The 18,066-nt window shown below is 33.0% G+C and overlaps 1 protein-coding gene across 7 annotated transcripts in view; it reads left to right on the forward strand.

Moving 5' to 3' along the window:
- LOC150092705 (uncharacterized) overlaps positions 1–18,066 on the forward strand; it is a 583,346-nt gene that overhangs the window by 307,954 nt on the left and 257,326 nt on the right. The window contains exon 1 of one of the 7 annotated variants that reach the window (XM_090414340.1): positions 7,947–8,084. The exons of the other annotated variants lie outside the window; for them this stretch is intronic. The gene's annotated coding sequence lies outside the window, so the exon portion shown is untranslated. Of the gene's footprint in view, positions 1–7,946; positions 8,085–18,066 lie in introns of those variants that run through there. 7 annotated transcript variants of the gene reach the window in all.

Consider the following 18,066-nt stretch of genomic DNA (forward strand, 5'->3'; position numbering starts at 1 on the left):
AGGTCTCAAATCAAAATGTAACTAGGGGCCGAATTTAATTATAACTAATAAAACTCTGTTTTTCTTGAATTTTCCACTCGGTACATAATTAGCCAATCTTAGGTTACGATCCACGCAAAACAATATTTTTTTTATCATCCCGGAAGGCAGACGACTGTTCGGTAGAAAATCTGTTCTGTTCTCTAACCTTCAGTGGTTTATAAATTTCCATCGATGAGATATGTCCACATACAGCACTGAATTATGGCTTTAAGTTTCCTCAGCACCGAAACCTGCTCATCACAATTCTGAATATTATCTGCTTGGTGAATCCCTCGCCCTTACTGTATCTTCCAAAGTGATCTTATAATGGAGAAATCTCTGATATTTCCTATAACTTTGATCTTTGCATAGTTGTAGGTGTTGTTTCTTCAAGTATTAAATTAAAGATGCCAAGAAATTATATTCTTGTTTATTCATTGATCCAAGTGTAAGCAAACTCTGCTGTACTAACCATACAACTGAATGTTAAATTACATTTGTGGATTTATTTTATTCAGAACATCTTGTAACATGTTATGTAGAAATTTGCCTGACATGAAGTAAATATTAAAGTTCAGTTAATAAAGAAATTGAAAATTATTTACCAACAAGATCATGACTTTCCTAATTGCGACAAATTTATAAGAAAGTGATGTTAGGCCGGAGATACATTTGGGACAAAGTGCTTGAGCGATGAATGAATGAATAAACAAAAAAACATAAAAGTGGAAAGAGGTACACGGAAATTCTACACAGGAGGTTCCTTTACATCTAAATCACATTATAAATTAAATAAACAGTGCAGAATTTCAGCGATATGCGACGACTACTGTAATATTTAATTATTCTTAATAAATATTTCTGTGCAGTTAAATTACTTATTTGTTTATAAATAGCACTAGTTAATTATTAATACTTTGAATCCACGGGATTCCTGCGTACTTTTGTATTTGTTTCTACTTAATATTTACTTGGCGTTTATTTCTTTTGAAGAAGCTATTTATAGTTGAAAGGGACCGGGCGATCATAATAGACTCCTCACTGAATTCTATTACGCCTTAAATACAGCGCTCACAGAAAAAGACAAAGTTACTGAAAGGGCTGGTAATTTATTGTATACCTCTTCGATAAGCCGCCATTCCAATGAGGTCTTGATTATGATTGCACGTGCTTCATTAAATTCCTGTAGTTTGTTTATTACTAGCCGAAAGAGATATATTTTATGACATTTGTAATGACTAGTGTTTTATCTAGGTTTCCAGAGGGCGCTACGGTGGTGGCATGCACACATATTCGGCAGCTATAAATGAGTTGATTGACCTACCCTGCCCTCCAGCATGGTACTTGCCATGTATCATCCTTGACTCGAGCTAATTACTCACACTATTAGAATACACACGCAGACAGAAGGCCAATCATAAAACTATAGGGAACTATAAAGAAATCTGGTGGGTAGCCGAAATAAATAAAAACACCCAATTTTAATTATGTTTTTACCCTTACAGATGTTTTAAAAGAACTAGCGTGCTCTCTTTTTTTTCTTCTTGTTCTGCTTTGTTACAGATCTTCACCTTAAAGAGTTAAACACTAAATTACTTAAATAAAACACTTTGTCCGCTATTATTATATTTACTATTATTATAGTTTCCTTCCTTTTTTCAGAACATCTGCAATTTCTATGATCAAGAAAGTTTCTGTTGCGTTTTTCAATAGATAAATAGTTTGTCACTCTTAAGAGATGGTGATGTGGAACATTTTTCTTGGGAATCTTCACATAAATATAACACCGAGAAAATATGCCTTTTTTTAAAATCTAATTATATTTAGGGAGTTGTGTGAATGCTGATGTGAATATATCAGAAATTGTATCAGTATCTGTATTGATAATCAAGCCTGATCTTGAAGATTACAATATTTTTCATTAATAAAGTTCAAGAGAATATATTGGAACAGCACTAGAGAACACTAGAACACTAGAGAACACTAGAACAGCATTGAAAGTCGTTCTTCTTCATTAATAAATATATCATTGCGAGTTAAACGAGGGAACCCCCTTCCTCAATAACATACTCGCTATAGCAATAAGGTGTTATGCCATTATTGCTTAGAAATCTCCTTTGCTTAATAGCGTTTATATGACATCCTGAAATTGTAAACCTATCATGCATTCGTACGTTAGGTTGGTTAAAAGGTTTTCTGTTTAATGAAACCCTGCCAAGAAACCAAGCATGGTTCTATTTAAATCTACTTTAGGCCTTTAATAAGAAAAAAAAATTTTTTTTTTGCGCCAGCAATGAAATCTATCTCCGATCCAAAGAAATTCACAAACGTCCAATGCCCGCGTTTGAATTAGAACCTACCTTCAAATCCAAAACAGGAGGGGGGGGGGGGAACTAAACGCGCTCCAAACCTTGATCTACGCACGTTTAAATTTCATTCTCGTATTTCCAATACGTGAAAGGCTTCGAAAGTTTACGATTTTTTATTATTCCTTATGTTCATTAGGTAAGGGGTTGAGGGACTACCTCTTCGCAATATAATCTCAGTTTTGTCTCCTTTTCTAATCGGCTTCCTAGTTGTAGTGTGTTTTTCCTCGTAAGGAACACACACTTAGCACTTAGTAATCAGCATATTTTGCATGACAATAGTCCTCCTCCGATGGCGTTAGCCACGGCTGGAATAATCGATCATTTACTTTCGGCATACAATATATTTTTGCTGTATTTGTTTCTTTCCTCATGCAGTGTACTTTAACAATGATATTAACCACAGCAGCCAAAACTAAGATTGATATTTTCGATAAACGTACAAAAATAAACGGAAGAAGTATATAAGAGCAAACAGCAACCAGTAGGAAAAAAGCCAGCGTATCTTTTATTTGTGATGTGATTCATGCAAGATACCGTCTTTTCGATAATTTAATCGTTTTAGTCGACTTAAGTAGGTGAATAAAATAAAGATACGATATCCTTCAAAAATGTTTACTATATACCCCTCCCTTCCTCTTATTTCTGGATTGGTTACATACATTGCAGTTCGTCTAGTATTTAAATATTCAAAGGTGCGTCTAGAATAATTGGCACAAGGCGAAAAATACGTGAACAGACAGTATGAAATAAATGTAACGAGAATTGAACATGCTCGATACTTCAAAACACATCTGAAAACTATCTGTTAGATTTTATCTGATTAAAATAAGAAAAATCATAAATATGATTTTATTATTACTTCCATGCTTAAAGCAAACTTATTTTACATTATATTTTAACTGCCATAACAAAACAGTCATTTCCGGATAGATTTTAGCTTTATTTCCTCCATGAGAATTCATCTGGTTGCGTTCTAAAAGTCCTTCGCGCTACCAAAGAGTATCGTTGCAGCATGGTTGTTTAAAATTATTAAGGCAACTAAAATCATATAACATCGGTGCATTATCTCAATCATTTTCGTACATTTTCAGGCAGGTTGGTTGTCGAATTGTCGTAGAGGCAAGTAATTATGCCAATTATGTCTGTCAGTTGCTATTATCAGGTTTTTACCAGATAAAACTCATGTCATCGTCATATTCTGAAACTGGCCATACTAATTTTTAAAAAAATAATAAAGAAAAGTAGTAATAATTTTTGCCTGTCACACATGTATCTTCCCAGTAAAGGCACGCTTGTCAAAAACACCTCAACCAAGTTGAGCTTGTTTTTCTGCCGATGATATTATCTAGTGCACATCACTAAGAATTTTTATACACTACAAGCAAACACTTATAATGAAACTTTAACACTGTAGAGAGAAAACAGATAAAGTTGAAATCAATATTAGTAAATCCACCGTAAATTTTTACAATAACTGTATACATTTTAGAAATAAACACATTGAAATCAACTTTTTTCCTAGCATAGAATTCTCACATCTTTAGAACGATATTTGATCTAGATTTAGACAATCGTACAAATAACTGGCAAAGTAATGAAAAATACTAAATATTGTCCAACATCTAGTAAAAATAAACTGAAGTGCACATCCACCAACTTACAACACAACTAAAATATATTTATCGGATATTTGCCTCAAGAAATTTTGATAATTCACTGAATAACAAAATGCAGTCAAAATGGTATGTTGTCTAACATTATTCGGCATTTTTAATGCATATTTTATATCAAGAATTAAAATGCATATAAAGGAACTTCTGTTATATATTTTATAGAACAACAAATAGATTAATATCTGAAAGAATGGAAAATAGAATCGTGCTAAAGAAAAAACTACTAACTCAAGAGTATAATAGAACTTTTCCCAGATCTAAAATAACAGAAACAATGCATATATATATTAAAGTTTCCACCACTACGCAAACATAAATACTCCAGGAAGAAGATAAATTATAGGAACATCCTACTAATCTTAAAATATTATTTACAATTGAATATCAGATATTCTACTTTACTTCCTCCTCCTCCTCCTCTCTCTCTCTCTCTCTCTCTCTCTCTCTCTCTCTCTCTCTGTAATATCGAAAAAAATTAATTGGAAAAGCACATTAAAATGTTTATTTTTTATAAATAATATTTATAAAAATAATATAATATAAGAATATTTATAAGAATATTATTTAATAGTAATATGAACTTGAAAGATTATATATCCTTTGAAATATTTATTTCGTTCGAAATTGTTCAATTCACATTCCTTCGTTCGCTGGCTATAAAGACGGTTTTATAATGCAAAATTCTACGCAGATAAATACAAGGTTTCTAGACCGATCCGCGTATTAGTTAGGGCTTTCATTTTATACTGTTTTTTTTTTCCTTAAGGTAAAAGGGAGAAGGGAGAATATTAATGGAATATGGAAAATAATGAATAAATAAAACTCTTTGACTTCAGAGATTAGTTTGCCATCCAATCGGTTTTGCTTAATGACAACTTACAAACAGTAATAAAGCAGATACACAAACAAGTATCTGTTTTATTACTGTTTTTTTTATCTCCTTGTATTAAGGTTCTGGTTAAAGTTTCGCTTTTTTATATCCATACGTCATTCTTAATTTATGAATTGAAATTCGTTATGATTTACTTTGATTAGAAAATTCATTTCAACAGAATTGAAACTCTACCCCACTTCAGTAAGCTATATAACATTTTGTTTTTATTCGATTTAAGAACAGAGAACAAATTTATTAACATCACTGAATATCTGTAGGTTGAAATTTTTAAGAAACATATACGAAGGAATGTTACTCCAAAAATAGAAGTAGAAAGAATGGGTGAAGATAAAAAAAATAAATAATAATAATAATAAATAAATGAATTTTCGAGTTTTCACTTGATGGATGGCAGTTGATTATGTAATGGGTTAAGAGGAAAGGTGCGAAATTACTGATGCCGCTGTAGAAGAACAATGTTGATTGAAATATTTGTATAAGCAGAGCAGCAGAAATTGAACATTTGTGTGATGGATGATCCCACAGTGATATATATATATATATATATCACTGTGATATATATATATCACAGTGATATATATATATATATATATATATATATATATATATATATATATATATATATATATATATACATATATATATATATATATGTATATATATATATATATATATACAGAGAGAGAGAGAGAGAGAGAGAGAGAGAGAGAATAATGAGGAACCTACTGGTTTCTTTCGAACAAGGAATATTTCAGGAATGTCGGATGCGATAATAGTATTTGCATGGTTTGGAATGCTTGCAAGTTAGTCAAAGAGGAAGTGCAGTCCCATTCATTCAAAATATTGGCTTGTTTTCTAAACTGTACTATATTAGAAGAACATTACAGAATACGTGGTACATTGATTCTTACACCCTTTTTCACAACAACGAAGTGTGCGAATTCATTTTAATAATTTATTTTTAATGCTTTCTATTTCAGTATTTTGAATCGTAGGCCTATTGGTTTTTACTCTCGATTCTTCGTCGTAAAACATATTTTGAATTTTTTTTCCCATTTGAAATAATGACTTGTGTCGAAATTCTCTGTTAGTCTTTTACTTCCTTTTTACGATTATATAAGGTACGTCTGGTCTATTTTATTTTATTTTCAGGGGAAAAAAAGTATAGCATTCAGTGATGTCTTCGTGAATCCTGAAAATTAAAAGAATTTGAAACTCACTAGAAATGAATTTTAATTTGTCTTAAAGTAATTCGATAAATTACATAATTGAATAACATAGTCCTTTTTGTACTTTACCCAAGTGCAAGCAAACAACTTTTGCTCGTGAAGTACCAATGGTCGACTTCGCATCAGATGCAACTAATGAAAAGGCAATGGCAGGCTCTATATACAAGTAGCCTAGTTGTGAAGATACTTCACAACTAGGCTACTTGTATATAGAGCCTGCCACGCTTAATCTTTGTTTTCCTACACTTTGATAAAGGATTAAACCAAGAATATAATTTTTTGGCAAGAATGAAATTTATGTGCATTTTACTGAATTCTATCTAGCAGGTGGTATTGAAATATATATTAATGATTTTTTCCTGAATTAATGAAGATATTTTTCTTTGTTCTTCCACAAAAGTTTTGAAACTAAATAAAATCAATGTTTGAACTATATTCACCACATAAAAGGTCGAAATCTTCTGATTTGGAGGTACATTTTAGTACAAAATATAGATTTGTATTTATGCATAGTTAAAGTGGAATTTTTTTCAAAAAGAAATATGCTATTCTCTCCCCCCCCCACCCCCAACCAATGGAATGACACCTATTATCTACGAAAAATACACATATCAAAAATGAACAATACATATCAAAAACACTGCAAAAATAGCACCAACATCTGCATCAGTGATTTAAATCCTGGATCACATATCCAATTTTTCTAATCGCCACTAGACAGCGCTTTATTTCATTCCAATGAGACCCTGTTTAAAAAGATGGAAAAGGAAATTTAATTGTATTGATGCTTCATCTTTTACTTTCTGTTTATTTAATCATGTTCTTTTCTTTATGCCGGCATTCCTTAATACAATAAGTAACTGGGGTTTCTTTTTACCTCCTCTACCACTTTCTTTGAGCCTACATTCAGAAACGGTCGCAATTACTCTATTATTCCGTAAAAAAAGAGGCAAGAGAATTATACTTTTCTACTTAATTTCATTATTTATTGATTGGATACACAGACAGAAACCATAGCCAGTAGTTTCTCTTTAATATTTGATGACATGTAAGTAGGTTAGAAATAATGTCTCACACTGAAGATTTAGTATTACCAAAAAAAAAGTACCGGTAAGGAATTTGTAAACAAGGGAATTACCAAAGACCCAGAGACAGGTCATGTAACTAGAGTGAAAAGTAGGGGGAAAGAGTAACAGACGCCAAGGAGCTAGTGATTAAAATCCTCGCTTTATTCATGTTTATACTGAGAAAAGTACAAAAAATCCGAAAAGAGATATGTAGGAATGTGTTAGTGTTAGCTTTTTAATGCTCACAAAACCGGTAGTATTTTTTTTGGGGGGGGGGGGGGGTAGATTTCTTAATGAGGTTTAGATAAATGACTTGCTATTTCAGTTATTTGCTTTAAAATTCTAAACATAAACGGTAACATTGATATGATAAAGTGGATATTTAACACAGCTAAGCAATTAGGATAAATTGCTCATAAAAAGAGAGAGAGAAGGTGAAAAGAACGTTTAATACCAAAATAACTGGAAACAAGAATAAATGTGTGCCTATATTTGTTTCTGTTCAGTATTCATATTTTGCTAAACACAATAGATATGGAAAATAACCTTGTAGCATTAAAGTTACTGCAGGTGTCACTGCGAGTGGTTCTGTAAATGCTAATTCCTATGTCCATAAAGTATCAAACACACATACACACTTCTATATTCTGAATGGGACACCGTTCTTTTTTTTTTCCCGAACAGAAAAGAAAATATGCCAATATGTAAAGAAGAAAAATGGTAAGGCAGCATTCCTTTATTTGTGATTTAATTGCAGTCCCTTCCAGTATTCTTCCGGGCGTGGTGTTTTAGTAGCAACAAAAGAGGGAGATTACTGTAAAGCATTAAAGGTGAGCTCTATCTTATATTTTGATTGGAGTGATTTGTTGATAGACAACATTCAACGTCCTTGAAGGTAGCAAATTTGTGTCTGAAATTCAACAAACAGCTGTTAGGGACATTCTAAATAATAGCAAGCATTTGGCCTTGTGAACAGGTGGCGATGCATGTGTAAAAATACTCGTGCTTGTCATGGGCAGTGTTACAATGAAGGAAACCACACCATACACGCGTGCACACGCGCGCGCGCTGGCACTTAACACGGAACGTTGCCAGTTATTCTATATTCCCACTGAGTTCATGTTAAATAAAGAATGGTGAATTGAACTTCCTTTCTGTACTCGTTTATATACAAGATCTGTTTTTTGGATTTCGATAGTTCTCTCATGTGAACTTCTTGAAACGATTAACAATGTTTTTTTTTAGCTGGAAAGAGGTAAATTTTCATTCGATCATAAACGCGAGGAAAATTTTAAAATATTTATCCAGTCTTAGAGGGGGAGTGCAGGAATGACAGAAGTTATTTTACCCCCCCCCCTCCTCGCCACGAAAAATAAGCTAGTCCACAAATATAAATACACACAGTTAAAAGACATAATGTACTTACCATGTAATGTAGTTCGTTCTAAATAACTCTATCACATAAGCCGGTTTCTCTATTTCTTTCCTTCTGTTAACAAACAGTCATTATAATATGAATGTACAGTGATATACTATTGTCACCATATGGATACTCACGATATTTTGTTGCTTCGCTTCCGTCTGACAAGGCTTTTCTCTCCTATGAATTTGTCTATAGAATCCGTATCTACTATACAATTAGTGGCATTGTATATTTAAAGTATCATTTTGAATGACAATAATTTTTGTTGCAGTGTGCTTCTTATTACTTAAATTATTGCCACCCATTCCCATTTCAGTGGCAGATTCGAACAAAAATTATTTTGTATGCAGTTATATTAATAAAATAAGAAATTCAGTATAAAAGAATATAATAAGCATCTATCAGCATTACTGCCTAAGATATTAATTACATAATATTTCTCTATCGAAGGCCTTTTCTGGAGGAAAAAAAAACTAAAGTCGGGATCAACCCGAGGTCCCAGTCTCCCAGTCTGTAAACTCTTCTGTATAATTCTATTATAAAGAAGATACCCTTCAGTTTCGGAAATGACCAGAAATCATTTTCATTGATGGCTACGTCTGAGGAATAAGGTGGACGATCATTCTATATCATAAACTTTTATGTCAACTATGACGTTCTACAGTATCTTGTGCTCTCTGAATTCTGGCCATTGTTGGTATGATTTAAATTTTTTTTTTACTTATCTATTTCGCTATCTTTTATTTACTTGAATAGAAAAATATATGTTGATTCAACGGCTGACCTCATAGATAGGCACCTTATTTTTCGTTCGAAGGGATTTACATTTCTTCTGTATTGATATAAGTGGAGATAGACATGCAAATTGAAAATGTAATGTAGTTCTTTTCTTAACCAATAGATGGCGTCGGATCTCCCAATGCTTTGTTCGTTTTTGTATTATAGAGAGTATCTCTTTCACAGACAATGCAGCGTGGGGTCCGTATTTTCATAATATACAAGTTTTCTACCAAGATGAGTTTCCCTTATTTTTATTTATTTTTTTAAACTATCCATCTCTCCGTCATATAATTAAGCGTCTATCTGACACGATAAAACTTCATACCCATTCAACATTTTCGGCGATCTTTGGGCTGACAACCGCTTCGCTTATCATTAGGGATCTTTCTGGCTTCTTTAAAGGTTTTGTATCGGTTAAAAGCTTTTTTCTTGTAACATTTTATGATGCTTAATAAATGGTATCTTGTAATATTTCATGGGTATGATTACATTCTTCTAACGTCACTCAAATTTTTAATTATATTTACTTCATCTTACTAGCGATCTCTTGTTAAATCATTTTGATTTAAAACCATCCTTGTAATTTTAATTTAACTTTCAGTTTGTATGTTACTCGTCCCAGTTCATCTTCCTTTACGTATTAGGCCTAAGTAGCTCAGCTTCTTGTAGATCTGATTATCGGTAATGATAAGACGATCAATCCTATCTCTTTAGGCTATTTATGCCTGTTAATATGTGCATGCTCTGACTGGTTTGTCTTACCGCAGGAAGGAAAACTCTGCTAACATCGTATGAAGCAGGGTTCGCTTGAAAACTCTACAAATTTGCTATCTCCATAGCGCAGTCGCAATGAAGTCCTGGCATTTTTCGTTGGAAAGACCTGGGTTCGAATCCCGTCTAGAACGCGAGGAATCTTTATAAGAAATTTTCATTGAAGATAAATTATCCGGTATCATAAGAAACTTTTGAGATTTTTTCCTCTCGGAAACAGGACCTTTCTTCCCCCCCCCCCCCAAAAAAAAGAAACCAACTGAAGAATACACACACTTCAAAGATATAATGCATTGGCCTCATGGTCACAGTTGTGTCATAATTCCAACATCATTCCTCAAGAACGATTCTCATACCTCAGACGGAATCACGTGATGGTGCCATAAACATTGCACTCAGTCAGATTAGATAAGAACTTTTTGTTCTACACGGGGAACCATAGCTTTCTACTTAACAGGATAAAAACAATGGAAGACAAATGGTGGCAATATCGTCCCGAGGTGTTTAAAAAAAGTTTAATCTTCGAATTCGAAGCGCTTTAAATCTAGGAACGGAAACAAATCACAACAATCAGACCAAATTGATGGAGTAAATAACTAATGGGCAAACTAACTCAAAATTTGATTTATACGGTTTATTTCTCCTAATATTATAGTAATAAAGTATATTGAAAAATTGCTTCCATGGAAATGTCTACCTAATCCTGGAAAAATAAATAATATGATAGGATTTCAAAAATCGCTAGTGAACTATCGAACTATTCAGGAGGTAAATAAGCATAGATGAACGCAATGCTCGTGCTACTATTTTTTTTTCTTATCTCTTTGAAGAGAAGAAAAAAAAAGAGAAGAAAAGAGAAGAGTGGAAAAGAGAAGCCATTTGTTCATTTCAAAGCCTGCATTCAGAACGTTGACTACACTGGAGACCAAGGGTTTTCATTTTCCGAATTAAAACTATTATTTTTACTGCGATAACAAATTTTACAATATTGATTATTGTCATCAGGCAATAATTCTAATTAATGCAACAAAATAACTAGTACTACATTTGATAACTTAATAGCACACACTTTCGATTATGTCGTTTGATTGGAAAGACCAGAGCGGCAATCCCGTCTAGAACGCGAAGACCCTTCATCAAGAATTTCGTCTGGACTTAGCCGATATCACATACGGAGGTAGTAGGGTTTTTTTCCCATTTCTTTTTTGTCTCCCAGAAAGTTGGATTTTTCATCCTACAAAACGGGCAAACGTACCAGGAGAGCACACTCAATAGACAGATATAGGAGACTACTGGAAAGACTACTGTTTTGAATGTTACATTTATGGTGGCCATTCATTTGTCAAGCAGTAAAAACTTCTCTGTTTTACAACCATAATAAATTTGAGTTTGTTATTCCAAAAAATCAAAAATGTATTAACAATATGGCAATAATTTGGATTTATTTAGGTGTGTGTGTGTGTGTGTGTGTGTGTGTGTGTGTGTGTGTGTGTGTGTGTGTGTGTGTGTGTGTGTGTGTGTGTGTGTGTGTGTGTGTGTGTGTGTGTGTGTGTGTGTGTGTGTGTGTGTGTGTGTTTAACGTCTTCAAAATAGACTATCATTTTCTAGTGGTAAAACCTTTTCAGGGAAAAAAAATGCTGTTTTTGTTTCCGAAACTTAACTGAAAAACAATGACGACTAAAAAGGTAAGAAATAAAAGTGTGACACGATGGAGTTCGCTTTCCTGTTTAACCTTATCTGCCCCGTCTAACTTGCAAGTAAACATTCTTTCTTAAGTTTTTAGATGTAATAATTTTGTGGAGAATTTCCAAGATTTTGTGCTCGACTAGGTGTCCTGTTTTCCAGGAACTAAAATTAAACTCTTGGCTGTTACAACCTACTTCTGACAGATGGCGTTGTTATTAAAAGTTCTAGCTGCTTTAGAACTATTTTATTTTAAAGAGCAAAACCTAAAGAATAAGTTTATATAAATCGGTGTATAAATCAATACAATGAGGAGAGGAATTTTTAATTCTTTCTGTTTTTAATTTTTAGTTCTTTCCATTTTTAATATTCAGACATGTTTTAGTTCTGTATCTCATTACAAGGCAGAGAGAAGAATGAATTATGAGCACGATGGTCATAATTCATAAATCAAAGAGCTATTTATGACGATCAAATTGCAAAAATAAAATATTCGTGAAATCTGTTAAATAAAAAATTGACAATGCTGCTGAAGAATGCACCAAATGTTATATTGTCGACATATTCTAATGATGATTCTCTTTTGAAATATTCTTCTAAGAATCAACACTTTTTTTATAAAACTTTTCATATAAAATGGCGAGTTCATTTTATAATACCAAATTTAGTGCCAGAGTTTTGGGAACTGCCATGAAAATATTTCCTGATATCTCTAGGTTTTTGATACATTATAATGTTATTATAAAAACCTTTGTTCTAAGATCACGTCTCAGTGTGGCATGAACGAGAATAAAACTCTTTCTTTGTTTTTACGAGAATAAATTACAAGTTTTATTTTGGAAAAACAAAATAAAACTTGTTTTTACAAAAAGAAAATAAAATCTAGAACGTAATTAGTTGCAAAAATCATATCCCCATTTTCCTGGAATCTTAATAATACCAGTGACAAACCATTTGCCTCAGCAGGTAAGAGATGACGATAAATGTATTCAAATAATTTGAATATAGAAATTGAATGATTAAAAGTTAATCGATTTCTAGCGAGATCACCAGTCAGTTTGTGCGATTGCAACAAGTAGATCATTCTGAGATCAACCGTGGATAAAGATGGAAACAATACCGGTGAAAAGAAATCTGAGGCACTCAGAATATGCCACATAAACTAAAATGAAGGGACAGGACATAGATGAAAATGGTCGTGCATTCAGCCTTTTTATGACTCAATGGAGCCTCTCGACCAGGAGTTTAGTAAATCCAGAAAGTTTGTACCAGGACAGTGTATTCAAACGATGTTTAGATTTGACTTGCGAGGTGCAATGCTCTCATGATGGGCCAGTAGACGAAGTTGGAAAATTGTGGTACGGAGTAATGAACCATGATATCTACTGAAATGGAAGCGATTGTGTATGAGACTGGCAGATCACTGCATAATTATCACAGTAGATGGTCCCAATATGTGAAGTGTGGTGGCAGGTAGTATTATGGAATGGGGATGCTTCTTCTGGTTTGGCTTGGGATCCCCAGAAAAATTTACTTTATATTGGAATTCTGTGCATGTGTTGCTTATTCTGTGGCAGTTCTATGCGAACAACTCAGCTGAGCATCACTGTGAAAGTGCGTCTTGTCATACTGCAAGCGCTATTGCGACATTCATTTTTAGTGGAAGGTTATTGGAGAGACATCTCTGATCTAAATCCTTTAGAAATTCGGATTATAAAATACCACAGAAAAGAACATGGAAGATTTGGAAAAACAGAAGAAATGTGCATATTCGATAACGAACTGTATTTTTTTTTGTGGAGGAATGGGCGAAAATACTTATCCTTCGTAGACCTTTAGTGAAAAGTCTGTTTAGGTCAGTACCGTTTGTAATTGCGTCCGAAGATGGACCAGCGGGTGTATTCGTCAAAACACTAAGTTTCTGTATAATTTTTACAGTATAGTGTAGTGCTTATCTGATCTATTGTCAAACTTGTGATTGAAGAAACAGAGGCGGGAACTAAAGTTTAATTTTTTCACTTATAAGGTAAATCTCAGTCAATCAATTGCTTATTAATATCCATCGAGCACAGAATAGGAAGGTTCTTCGTGAGAACCTTCCTATTCTACGCACTTTTCTCTTCTACTTTGCTGTTTAATATTTTATTCTTAACTATTAAATAATTGCATATTCATCATCATGTTTGCTATATGACTTCGCTTAAAAAGAGGGAATGATACCAACGTTTCATTGGTAATAGTCTTTAAATTAAAAAAAAAAAAGCCATTTGGAATATCCACAATATATTCCAAACTTTCCATTATTAAATTGCTTATGCCTGTAGCTATGTTATTATTTGTCATTTATTAAACACTGAGATTTTTAAAAAAATGCAGATCAACAAATAAAGTAATAGAACAATCAGCATAAATAGTTTAACTGAAACAATATCGATCTTTTTCAGTCGAAGTTATATTTACAGAATATATGAAGACTACATGATTCAAATCAATTTTTCCTTCCGAAATCAGTTTAACTCTCTTGTTCAGCCATGAGAAATGAAAATATATTAGAGCACTGTTCGAATGCTGACTGTTTATGAAGACTACATGATTCGTTGATTTGTATCTTTGAAAAAAAAATCTTCGTAATTGATTCTTATTAATAGTAAGTGTTATTTCAGTTTGTTAACATAAATATTATCTTGTGCGTGCTCTTTAATATACCAACAGATGAATTTTTTTTTCCTCCTTAATAGATTAATGGTACAAATGACGTCAGATAAAGAAAAAGAGATGATATCACTTAATGAATAATACATACCGCAAAAAATTTTCATTGGTAATAGATTTTAAATAAAAAATCCATTTGTAAGTGATTTGTTGAGGAGACGTATCCCACCGTACAGTTATTCTCAATTAAGTTCGTTAATTTGACGTAATGGTGTTTAGCTATTTGACTCGGTGAGAACGCAGATACAGTCGAAATGGGTTTGTTTACTTATTTTTAAGTAAAAAAATCACTGTTCTGAACTCGTACATTTAAATGAATTAATACGATCGTGTTGTTGCTCAACTTTTTTATTTGAACAAGGCTGAGTTATTCCGTCTCAAAACAGTAGGGATTTTTCCCAACGCAAACTCAAGTATTTTGCTCTAGCAAAATAGAGAAAGTGACCGGAGAATGCAAGCAAGCGATAGACACTAGAATTTTATTTTCTTAGATTTAAAAAATAAAAATAAAAATTTAGACATGAAATTTAAAAACGATGGATTTAATAGCTCTAAATATAGCTTTTCTGAATCCTTATGACTCTTTCTTTTAGTAATTGCTTTCTGTGATATCACATTTTAAGAAACTTTTGTCTCGTTACTCCAAAGAATGATTTATGTTTTAAATTACATGATGAACAACATAACTGTTCAGAAACCTCGACCTTAATTCACATGAATATTTCTAAAAAATCAAGAAAACAGTTTCTGTTAGCTGTTCTGAATAGCCTAAGAAATAGATAAAATATGTTAGTTCAGAATCATATGATGACTCTTAAATAATAAAAAAAAAAGCATAGTGATCCGATTATATTATTCATATTTGATTTCTGTGTGATATTTTAATAACCATTTAAGTGCGTTTTTGTAAAATGTTATCTCCTGCTTAATATTCCTGTCTGTAGAAATTCTTTTTTTGAGCGGGGGGGGGCATATGCATATACACGCAGACTCGAATTGATTACAGTCTATATACATTACAACGAAATTTGGTATCTCGAATCGTTATTAAAACATCTTCAGTTTTGGCTTCAGTCGGATAATTTCAGTTGACTAATAAAATTTAGTCAATGATCGTCAAACAAAACATGTTTTAATTAATGTGATATTTCTAATATTATGAGAAATAAATGTCAGTATGCATGCATATAATCGAGTTTCTGCGATTGAATGATTTTGAAAAGAAAATGGCATTTAGAACATAACTAAACTTTATTAACACGCCCTAATATTGCACAAACATGCACGCCATGCATTGGGATTCAAACTCAAATTCGGTTGGCTGGAAAGTTGCCCAGCTATGACGACTATTGTATACCTCTTCCAATACATTCAATTTTCAGTCATTGCCTGTTATGTTTATTAAACATACTTCAACAGATCTAGTGTTTTAACTACATCGAAACCTTTCAATGCACCCTCGCATTTGGTCCTTACAGTTTTTCTATTTTTTAAGCTGCTCACGTTTATGTGCCATCATACAGTATCAGGTGTGTAGCGAGTTTCGATTCAAAATCATTCAAAATCCTGTATGTTAAATTAGAATTGCGACATTCTCTTAAAGTCACATCAGAACGGTTTTGTGCACCCATCTCTAAAAAATCACACATTGTACGTTTAGGAAAATCAAAACACCAAAGGGTAGGTAGTCATTAGCTTAGATTTCTCATATAAATTGAGTTGGTCGTTAATTTGTAGTTGTTATGATTTAAACACCTTATTGAGTTAAGAGTTATTAAGTATTCTTATCCCCGCATAAGGATTCGTAAAGAAATTAAGGGTCTATACTCCTGCATATGAACTTTCGCTCTTCAACTTATACCCACTTAAATGATCACAGTCAAATGTTCACAGGTTCATAAACTTCGTTTGTCTCCAGTCAGTTTTTTGTTAAGTATTCATTGAAAGAACAGATAAAAAAAAAAAAACTTATAAATGTTGACCATATTTTATTCTTCTGTGAAAGCTTCTCTGTAGTAAAGATATTATTATTGTTATTAATTTCATTATTCTTTATAATAAAGAACGAAAGTTTTGTCTGAGCATATTTTGGTTGTCATTACTAGAAATGGAAAATTGTCTTAAAGATAAACACGAACAGCTTTATCATCGTTTACATACTGTATTTGTTTCGTGCTTTAAACTTTTTACTGACGTCGATAAAAGAGTAACATTTTCGGAAAAAAAATCCAATCAAATGATTGGATTTTTTAAAAAAGTTCACAAGCCAGTATGATGCTTTGAAAGCGAAATTTCACTTAACATAAAAGCATCTCTTTTAAAACACCACACTCGACTATGAATTTCCTTGTACTTTGTGTAGGTAGTGTATTAATCCTTCAATGTTGGTGGCCTGTCGGTCATTACCCGACTAATGTTATTCTGTAGCACAATGCATTTAAACACGTTAACCTTGCCCTTTGATCTTATTTCAGTTTTCCTACCGCTGTGCTTGAAATTTGCAAGCGCTGTAACTCATGTTCGCAAACATTCATGCGTTACTATTTCAGATTGATAAAGAAAGCGAGGAGGATGAAGAGGGGGGGGGGGTAAGCATATCCTCTGCATTTTTTTGCAATTGCCTCCAATGTCTCCTGGCAGACAGCGACTACACTTCATTTCATGGACTATGAATTCATGGAGAAATACATAAGGAATTAACAACATACGAACGACTTCCTCTTGAAATTTATCGACTTCTTCCGGTTTAAGGTCAGGGCTAGTATATCATCTTCTCTTCCATCTTCTCCACCTGTTTTCGCCCCTCCCCTTTGCGTACCTCCGCGGACTTTAACGGATACTTGCACCCTAGACGAAAGGTGATATTCTTTACGGGTCAGTTACTTGATACTTTCTTCGTAAAGCATAACCGTTCATTCGTGACCGATGTCGTGTTTGAGTTGTGTACTTTGTAACTCTCATACAAAGCTAGTTGATCCGTGATTTGTACTAGTCACATTTAATTACAGCTATTTCTACACACTCAAACAGGATGTGTTTATTTCGGTGATGCACCAAGCTGAAGATGGAAACCCATACGGTAGGCACGCGTCTTGTTTATAAAACATCATTTGTTTATACATCTGGTCAAAAGGAGTGGGTTTTGTCTTTTGATCTTTGTGTTTTCTTTGTTCTGCTATGATTTGTACTCTATTCCAACACGAAACATATTTCAAAATAGGGAGCTGTCTATGTGAACCGCACGTGCTTCTGTACTTAACTGCATCGTCTGCGTGTGTCTGGGATGCTCACTGAAGGATGCAATTCAACATCCGTCTACATATGTATTATTGTTATTAACAAGTATAACTCATGTCAGCTCATCTTTCTCTTAAAATGTTGGGCTCAATGGCCTTCCATAGCCATTTATGCTTTAATTAGTCATTGGTCATCTACATAGTGTT

This window comes from Typopeltis vanoorti, chromosome 25, assembly GCF_054136105.1.
Source record: "Typopeltis vanoorti isolate ZY-2024b chromosome 25, IOZ_Tvanoo_1.0, whole genome shotgun sequence".
NCBI lineage: Eukaryota > Metazoa > Arthropoda > Arachnida > Uropygi > Thelyphonidae > Typopeltis > Typopeltis vanoorti.